The sequence below is a fragment of the Myotis myotis genome, unplaced genomic scaffold (genome assembly GCF_014108235.1).
Source record: "Myotis myotis isolate mMyoMyo1 unplaced genomic scaffold, mMyoMyo1.p scaffold_m19_p_5, whole genome shotgun sequence".
Taxonomy (NCBI): domain Eukaryota; kingdom Metazoa; phylum Chordata; class Mammalia; order Chiroptera; family Vespertilionidae; genus Myotis; species Myotis myotis.
Genome location: NW_023416357.1, coordinates 93,821,241 through 93,831,518, shown reverse-complemented (window position 1 = coordinate 93,831,518; position 10,278 = coordinate 93,821,241).

Sequence of the window (10,278 nt, the reverse complement as noted above, 5' to 3'; positions counted from 1 at the left end):
TGTAATTAATCACTATACTTTAATTTGTTCAATTTGTAACAATGAAAATACATCCTGCATATCAGATATTTACATTACGATTCATAACAGTAGCAAAATTACAGTTATGAAGTAGCAACGAAAATAATTTTATGGTTGGGGGTCACCACAACATGAGGAACTGTATTAAAGGGTCGCAGCATTAGGAAGGTTGAGAACCACTGTTCTAAAACCTTCATGAAGCTATCATAAACTTCTAGAACTTTTACATAGAGACAATATTGAATTGAGGCATTGCCCACAGTCCCGAGGTTTGCCTGGGGATGTATAAAGACTTAAGATACACATTGCATTTTCCAGGCCTGTCAGGATTACCCAAGAGTGAGTATATTTAAGATTGTTACACTAGTTCTAGGACAGACCATATGGAACACAGAACAAGGGCCCTATTAATTCATTTAGATTCAGATATAATGTAATAGAAGCTGAAAGCAACACGCACTTGAAACAAAGCCTAACAAGGGAAATTTGAACTCCCACAAAAGGTTCTGTTTTAATAGCCACTTTCTCATCTGAATAGAGTTACTCTTTCTCCTCTCTTGAAAATTATCTGGCATATAACCCATTTGACCAGTGAATCCTGCTGATGGGCACATTTTGTTTCACTTTAAGAAACATTTAAGAGGCAATGTCCTACCACAAGATCATGAAGTCCTATGTTGTTTTTTAATATATTTTTATTGATTTCAGGGAGGAAGGGAGAGGGAGGAGAGAGATAGACACATCAATGATGAGAGAGAATCATCTATTGGCTGCTTCCCCACGCCCTCTACTGGGGATTGAGCTCGCAGCCTGGTCATGTGCCCTGATTGTGATTCAAACTGTGACCTCCTGGTTCATAGGTCGATGCTCTACCAATGAGCCGCATGAAGTTCTATGTTTTGCTCTTATTGTTATTCATTTTAATATATTGAGAATTTTTGTACATTACATGAAGCAGAACTGTATTTTTTCCCCAAATGAATAGCCAACTATTTCTCTACCATCTTTCCCCATTAATTTGAAATGCCAACTGCATCATATTAAGCAAACCTATTCCCTTGGCTATGTGTTTTGATACACTACCTTCCATTGATCAATCCTTTGCCAATTCCCACTTGTGCTGATTTAGAACCACTTTTATTATCTGGTTTCAGGTGTTCCCCTTCAACTTGTCTTTCAGACTTTTCTTGGCATTACCCTCAGCACACAGATATGTTGCAAGGGAGGGGGGCTTTGTTTGTTTTTTGAAATGTTGGAAAATAACTTCTTTGGAAGACATTATATTCTTATAATGCCGTATTTTCCTTTTCAGAAAATTCTCTCTACTAATCGAATTCATCTTTGTATTCTTCATTACAGTTTTATTTTTATTTTCTATTTACTCTTTACAATTCTGTTCATATACCTTACATATAATATATGCATTTATACAATTACAATTATATCATGTAATTTTATATAATTCATATTATGTATTATAATAGGGAATTTTGTCAGGTCTATTTCAACAGGTAATTATACTACGAAGGAAAAGTACTGAATTTGTGTACCAATACTTGCAGCTAGTCATTTTAATTTATTACAATAATTCTAAAGCTTTTTTGAAATTTTTTATTGATTTTTTTAGAGAGAGGGAGAGAAAATAGAAACATCAATGGACTGCCTCCTGCAAGCCCCCTACAGGGTATCAAGCCCACAACCCAGGCATATGCTCTGACTGGGAATCAAACCAGCAACCTCTTGAACCCCTTGATGTGTGGGACGACCCTCAATCCACTGAGCCACTCTTTAAGATTCTAGATTTTTTAATTGTACAGTCATTTCCACATACACACAAATCATTTTTCCAATAGCCATACCATTTTGCTCTTCAATTTTATTACATTATATTGGTATATAATTATAGGCTAACTTTAAAAAAAAAAAATCTTCACCAGAGGATATATCGTTCATTGATTTTTGAGAGAGGAGTAGCCAGGGTGGGGGAGGGGAGAGGAAAGGAAGAAACGTCAATTGGCTGCCTCCCCTAGCGCCCAGATCAGGAATCAGACCGGTTTGGTGTATGGGACAACACTCCAAACAGCTGGGCTAGACTAACTTTTAAATAATTTTTTTATCTGACTATATTTCTTGTCTCGTTCAGGAGATGCTAATTATTTTTATGGGATTGCCATAAAAACCTACTAGTCACTTTTCCAAGAAGTAGGTTTTAATTCATTCCAGCAGGAGTGGATTTGTTATTTTAGGTTTTCCTATTAAAGTCCTCCATTTACAGATTTGTTTGTTTTTACTAATTCCTCATATTAAATATATGTTTTATTTTCAGTCTCCCCTCCAAAATGTGAAATCCATCATATTTCACTTGGAAAAAATGAGACAGAGACACCACATGGGGAAAAAGGGGGGGGGGCATCTGTAATACTTTCAACAATAGAGATAAAGTTTAAAAAGAAAAAGAAATATTACCTGCATAATGTAAGACACGTTACACAAAGTTCTGGTAGATGTCAGTCTGGAATTATATATTTTATACACATAGAAGACAAAGAATTACAATGCTTATCTATTTAAAAAAATTTACACATGAGATAAAAACAAGAGAAAAACAGAGTATACCGAGAAACCCACTTCTGAGGAATTGCAATGGTCAGTGAACCTAAAAAGACATCCCTGACCTCGCCCAGTTATAAGAAAAAGAGCATCTCTAATGGCTTCCAAACACACCACTACTTTCATATAGAGTAAAAAAGTTGTAGCATGCTTTACCTGGTGTTAAATGCAGTTCTTGGGCAATGGAAACCAGCAAACACCCTTCAAGATGAAGTACCAAGCACAGCTCTTCGTGTTGCTTTTATAGGAGAAGGGATCTTGATTGAGTAACTGTCACAACCTGCTTCTCCTGGAGAGGCATTTTCACCCATCAGTGTAGCTTTCTCTCAATTAATCCAATAATCAAGGCCTGGATGCTGAGGAGCTGAGGAAACTCCTTGAAGGAGAGACTGGGGACAAACACTTGTTATATGGTAGTTAATGATCAAGTGTCCATGTTAAAGAGAGAGAGAGAGAGAGAGAGAGAGAGAGAGAGAGAGCTTGGAAACAAATCATCATTTGTTTTCCCCTAATGTTGATGGTGGTGGTTTCATCTGGCTTCACCTGATGATAGTTTGGTCAAGATGAGGAAAGCCTCCTTCTCAGCTACCACCACTTTATACCAATTTCCCAGCCACTCTGGGCTCGACAAATTTGGGGGCTCTTGTTGAAAGCACAGTTCTCCAGATTCATTCATGGAGCATCAGCCTTCCACAAGCACCCCAGGAGGATCTTAATGCCAGTGAACACTGGGGGGATAATGCTTTCAATCACTCTGTGCTTCTTTACTCACGTCTTCATAGCTATAAAAACGAGGTGCCCAAGTTGCACATATCCTAAAGGTATAATTCAGTGAGTTTTGGCATCTGTATATACCCATGAATGCATCAGTGCAATCAAGACCATGAGCACATATCACCTCCAAAGTTCCCTTTGTTCATCCAGGCCTTCTTCCCTCCAACCCACAGGCAACCACTGGTCTGCTTTTTATCCATTACCTGGCATTTTTAATATATTTTTATTGATTTCAAAGAGGAAGGAAGAGGGAGAGAGAGATGGAAACATCAATGATGAGAGAGAATCATCGATTGTCTGCCTCCTACACTCCCCGCACTGGGGATCAAGTCCGAAAACTGGGCAGGTGCCCTTACCAGGAATCAAACCTCGACCTCCTTGTTCATAGGTCGGTGCTCAACCATGAGCCACACCGGCAGGGCCTTTACTTGGCATTTTATATAAAGACTACTATTTAGTCTAGACACATCTGTTTCTGACTCCTTTCTTTTTTTTCTTTTTAAGATATATTTTATTGATTTTTCACAGAGAGGAAGGGAGAGGTAGAGAGTTAGAAACATCGATGAAAGAGAAACATCGATCAGCTGCCTCCTGCATACCCCCCACTGGGGATGTGCCCACAACCAAGGTACATGCCCTTGACCAGAATCAAACCTGGGACCCCCCTCCCCCCGCCCCCAGTCCACAGGTCGACGCTCTATCCACTGAGCCAAACTGGCTAGAGCCTGACTCCTTGCACTCAGCATAAATATGAGATTCATTCATGTTGTTTTGCACATCAATAATTTGTTCCTTTTTCCCAGCTTTTTTGAAATATATAATGGACAAATACAAATCATATCTATTTAAGGTATATAGCTTGATGATGTGAAATGTTGGTAGATGTAGAAACAGGGAGGAGAAAACTGGTTTCTCTATCTGTCCAGTATTGGAGAGAGAGGACTTCCCCTGGAAGAGACTTCATAGAGGCAATAGAGGAGAACATTACAAAAATCAGAGTAGCTTTTAAAAACCAGTGTTTATTTTGCAAATAAAATGCTCAAGAAACTTTAAAAAGGTCCAAAGGCCTAGGGATATGCAGGTTTCAGATAAGATTATAGGCAGGTGCTGACTATTGGTTTCCCGTTACTAACGCTTAAACATCTATGCGCTGGATTCTGTAGTTCCATGATCCTTCTTGTTGGGGAGTTAATTCCTCTGACTCTCGACAGCGTACATCAACTTCCACCACAATGAGAACGATAAGAAAAACAGTGGCGGTGGCTATCAATGTCATTGCCAAGGGAAACATTTTCTGGCCCGGGGAGAAACCTGCCACAGCAAATCCAAAAATCAAAATCGTTAATCCAGTACAGAAGAAAAAGTATTGTTTGCAGAATCTATAGGAACACATTCTTCGGATTATTCTCTGCAACAGAGTCCGCTGATCATAAACTCGAGGTGTTCTGATCATGATGAGTCTTATCTGCAGGGATTAGAGGAGAAAGAGGTTAAGGTTAGATAAATACAAGGTTGACTAGGGACTTATCCTCCCTCTTTTTTAAAAATATATATTTTATTGATCTTTTACAGAGAGGAGGAGAAAGGGACAGAGAGTTAGAAACATCGATGAGAGAGAAACATCGATCAGCTGCCTCCTGCACACCCCCTAACTGGGGATGTGCCCACAACCAAGGTACATGCCCTTGACTGGAATTGAACCTGGGACCCTTCAGTCCGCAGGCTGACGCTCTATCCACTGAGCCAAACCGGTCAGGGCTTATCCTCCCTCTTGATGTGGCATTGCATTTATTTATTTATTTATTTGTTTATTTATTTATTTATTATTGATTTCAGAGAGGAAGGGAGAGGGAGAGAGATGGTAACATCAATGATTTCTAACTATAAAATTTCTTCTGAACTTGTGTTTTTGAAATAAACACTCACAGACATCTTTTTTATATTAAGCTGTATAGACCATTTTTAAGCAAGGGTAGTATTCAGTTTTGGTAGAGGAATGAATGCCCTTCTTCACAGGAGATGAAAGTTCAAGTATTTAAGCAAGAAATACATAGAGTCTGCCACTTACTCTCCAATGATTCAGCAAACAATAACAGCAATAATAATAAATTACATAAACACGTACCAAAGTTTCCACAAAATGTTAACCTGTTGAGACTAAGAAAGGTAAGTGAAGGTAGTGTTCATTGGGTTTTAACCTTTTACACACGTGCAGATTGTGATTAAAGGCTGAAGAAAGATAAGATTGATTTTCTCACTGTGTTAGGAACTTGAACATGTGTATTGTAAAGTTAGACTATGCCGCAGTTTTGCTGAGGGGATTTTTAGGGCACTGGGGACAGGGTAACATTAACGTTGTCAAAAGGTGCCTTTGCAAAGCTTCCAGAGCTCAAAGCAACAGGCCACTCAGGTCCTCCTCAGCTGGAGGGGCCAATACATTCCTCATCGAGAGTGATTTGTCTGCTTACTGCCAGTTTCTGTCACTTTTTGATTCAATTTTGGCCACTTTTCAAGAAAACTACCCCTTTAACCTAAATTATTAAGTATTTTGACATAAAATTGTACATTACCTTTTAAAATAATTCTTCATGCCTGACTATATTTCTTATATTGTTCATAAATGCTTTTTTAATTTTTTTTTTATTGCTTAAAGTATTACAAAGGGTATTACATATGTGTCCATTTTATCCCCCTGCCCTAGACAGTCCCCTAGCCTCCCCTATCCTCCAGTGTCTTATGTCCATTGGTTATGCTTATATGCATGCATACAAGTCCTTTAGTTGATCTCTTACCCCTCTACCTCCTGCCCCGCAACCCTCCCCGGCCTTCCTGCTGCAGTTTGACAATCTGTTTGAGGCAGCTCTGCCTCTGTATCTATTATTGTTCAAAAGTTTATAATGGTCTCTATTATCCATGAATGAGTGAGATTTTTTTAATTGTTTTGACAGAATTGATTTGTCACTATTTCCAAGAACAAGTTTTTAGTCTTACCCATCAGTCATAGTTCTGTTTGATTTACAATTTAATCTAGGCTTTTCTTATTAAATGCCTCCTCTATTCCCATTAATCTTATTTATTTATAGTTCCTTAGATTGAATGCATGTTTTGAGTCTTGCTAATATAGAAAGCACTTATGTTTTATTTAGAAAAACTAAATAGAGATGCCTTAAAGAAAACAAATGTCTTGAATGGCATCATAGACAAAGTTATGATAAGTGACAGGATGAGGAGAACACACAGGATGTCTCAAAAAATGCATATACACTTGAACAGCTGATAGCTCAATTTTGAAAATGAAATGCATTTTAATAAACCCTGCCTTTATAATTATTCAAAGTGTGCGTATACATTTTTTGGAACACCCTATATTTTACACAGATAGAAGAAAAAGATTAACATCCCCCTCATAAACAAAGAGCACTGACAAATTAAGAAGAAAATAAGGAAATGGACAAAGGGCATAACAGGAAATTCACATCTGAGGAATTACAATGGTCAGTGTAATTAGACATCCCTGGTCTAATTTAGGAATAAGAAAAAGAGCATGTAAAATGATTTCCAAGCACATATCATCACTACCGTTATATGTAAAAAATAAAAAAGTAGATTCCTTTACCTTGGTTAATGCAGCTCTTGAATAGCCAGAAAAGTCAAACTCCTTTCAAGACGAGATGCCAAACGCAGCTCTTTGTGTTTCTTTTATAGAAGACAGGATCTTGTTTGGAAAATTGCAATAACGTGGCTTCTCATGGAAGGCCATTTTCACCCATCAGCATAATATTTTCTCAATTAATCTGATGATTAAGATCCTGAGGGGCTGAACAAACTCCTTAAAAGAGAGACTGGCCCTTGCCGGTTTGGCTCAGTGGTTGGAGCGTCGGCCCGCAGACTAAAGGGTCCGGGGTTTGATTTTGTTCAAGGGCATGTGCCTCGGTTGAGGTTTGATTCCCCTGGTGAGAGTGAGTGTGGGAAGCAAGCAATCAACCTGTCTCTCACACATGGATGTTTCTCTCTCTGTCTCTCCCCATCACTTCCACCCTCTCTAAAACTCAATGGGAAAAATATCCTCAGGTGAGGATTAACAGAGAGAGGGTAGGGGCGAGAGAAAGAGGAGAGAGAGGGGGGGGGGGGACTGGTGAGCACTTGTTATATGGTATCAATGATCATGTTGATTTGGTCAAGCCTCCTTCTCAGCTGCCACCATTTTACACAGAGTTTCCCAGCTTGTCTGAGCCTGAGAATTCTCTGGACCCTTGTCAAAGGCACAATTCACCTGGTGCTTCATGGAGCAGAGCCACGGGTATGAATTTTCCACAGCACCCAGGAGCTGCTTTATTAGCAAAGACTGGGGAAACACTGCTTAAACTCATGATTCACAGCTTCATGGAGTTATGAGTTTTAAAAAGCTGCGCATATATAAAGTGTACACATCAATGAATTTGACATTGTATGTATCCATAAAATCATCAACCTAATTAAAATAAAAAGCACATCCATCACCACAAAAGTTCCTGTGCCTCCCTCCTCCCAACCCCAGGCAACCACTAATAGGCTTTCTTTCACTGTAGATAACATTCATCTTTCTCTACGTATTTTTCTGACTGCTTTCAGCATAAATCTAGGGTGTACCAAAAAAATGAATACACACACTTTGAGTAATTATAAAGGTAGTATTTATTAAAAATGCATTTCATTTTCAAAGTTGAGCTACCCTGACCCTCACCAGTGTGGCTCAGTGGTTACAGATTTAGTTCCTGGTCAAGGGCATGTACCTGGGTTGCAGGTTTGATCCCTAACCCTGGTCAGGATGCGTGCAGGAGGCAGCCAATTGATGAGTCCCTCTCATCTCTCATATCTCTCTCTCTCTCTCTCTCCTCCCTCCCTTCCACTCTATCTAAAAATCAATGGAAAAAATAGCCTCTAGTGAGGATTAACAAGAAAAAAAATGCTACCCTGTATTTTGAAATTTCTCTGTGGTTTTGAGTATCAAGAGTTTGTTCATTTTCATGTTGAGCTGTATTTCATATTATGGATACGTCACAGCTCATTTATGCATTTCCTTTTTGATAGTCTCTTTCCAGTGGGGGCCATTACAAGTAATTTTAGATAATTAAAGAGGTACAATGAGGGAGTGATTACTTTTTCTTTAAAACAGTTTTATTAAGAAAACCTTGAAACTGCCCTAACCTGTTTGGCTCAGTGGATAGAGCGTTGGCCCGCGGACTGAAAGGTCCCAGGTTCGATTCTCGTCAAGGACATGTACCTTGGTTGCGGGCACATCCCCAGTAGGAGGAGTGCAGGAGGCAGCTGATTAGTGTTTCTCTCTCATCGATGTTTCTAACTCTCTATCCCTCTCCCTTCCTCTCTGTAAAAAATCAATAAAATATTTTTTTTTAAAAAAAGAAAGAAAACCTTGAAACTACAGATAGGGGAAAAATGGGAAAAGCAAATCCCTGTGCATATAGAAAACGATGGTCAGAAAATATACCATCTTTCTGTCAAGAAGTGGGCCCTTGGCCCAGTTGATGTGACTCAGTGGTTGAGTGTCAACCTATGAATCGGGAGGTCACAGTTCAATTCCCAGTCAAGGGACATGCTCCATCCCCTGTATGGGGCATGCAGAAGTTAGCCAATCAATGATTCTCTCTCATCATTGATGTTTCTGTCTCTCTCCCTCCCTTCCTCTCTGAAATCAATAACAATATTTTTTAGGGTATGTTTTTTTCTGTAATATTGCTTCCTGCACTGTGTCCTTTGAGTGTGCGGATCATGGCAGAGGCATTCCTCAAAGGCTCTAATTTCTGGCTGTCCCTTCATTTCCAGAGGGAGGCATGGTGTGTGTGTGTGGGTGGGGGGGGTGCTGTTGACTAGGGCTTATATATGGGTAGAATATCTAGGAGGAGTGGGAAGCATGGTAAGTCACATTTCATTGTGGAGTTCCCAATGTCAATTAAGGAAGAAAGACGGACTTTAGTTGGGTATCTCAGGAAAGAATTTGAGCTGAAAGAATGAGAGAACCAGTAAAAAAAAGAGGCATAGCCCTGACCAGGTTGGTTAGAGCATCCTCCTGATATGCCAAGGTTATGGATTTGGGTCGATCCCTGGTCAGAGCACAGACAAGAATCAACCAATGAATGCTTAAGTAAGTGAAACAAGTACTTGATGCTTCTCTCTCTCTCTCTCTAAAAAGCAATCAATAAAAATTTAGCTCTGGCTTGTGTGTTCAGTGGTTAGAGCAGTGGCCTGTGCACCAAAGGGTCATGAGTTTGATTCCCAGTCAAGGACATGTACTTGGGTTGCAGGTTCCATCATTGGCCCTAGTTGGGGCTCATGCCAAAGGACAACCAATTGATGTGCGATATGTGTGTGTGTCTCTCTCTTCCCCTTCCTTTATCCCTCCCTCTAAAAAAATCAATGGAAAAATATGCTTGGGTGAGGATTAGCAAAGCAATAAAACACATATTCTGCACACTCCAGGACCTGATGTTTTTCCTGGCTAGCATTTTTGGCTCAGTAAACCCTTTCAGAAAAACTTTCTGCCTCAAAGATTATCCTATCTAATAATAGACAAAGATTGAAATTGACCATACCTCGCCAAAGCCGGTTTGGCTCAGCGGATAGAGCGTCGGCCTTCGGACTGAAAGGTCCCAGGTTTGATTCCGGTCAAGGGCATGTACCTGGGTTGCAGGCACTTCCCCAGTGGGGGATGTGCAGGAGGCAACTGATCGATGTTTCTCTCTCATCGATGTTTCTAACTCTCTATCACTCTCCCTTCCTCTCTGTAAAAAATCAATAAAAAAATATATTTAAAAAAAAAAAGAAAAAGAAAAAGAAATTGACCATACCTTCACTATGCCTCCCATTGGCTAATCA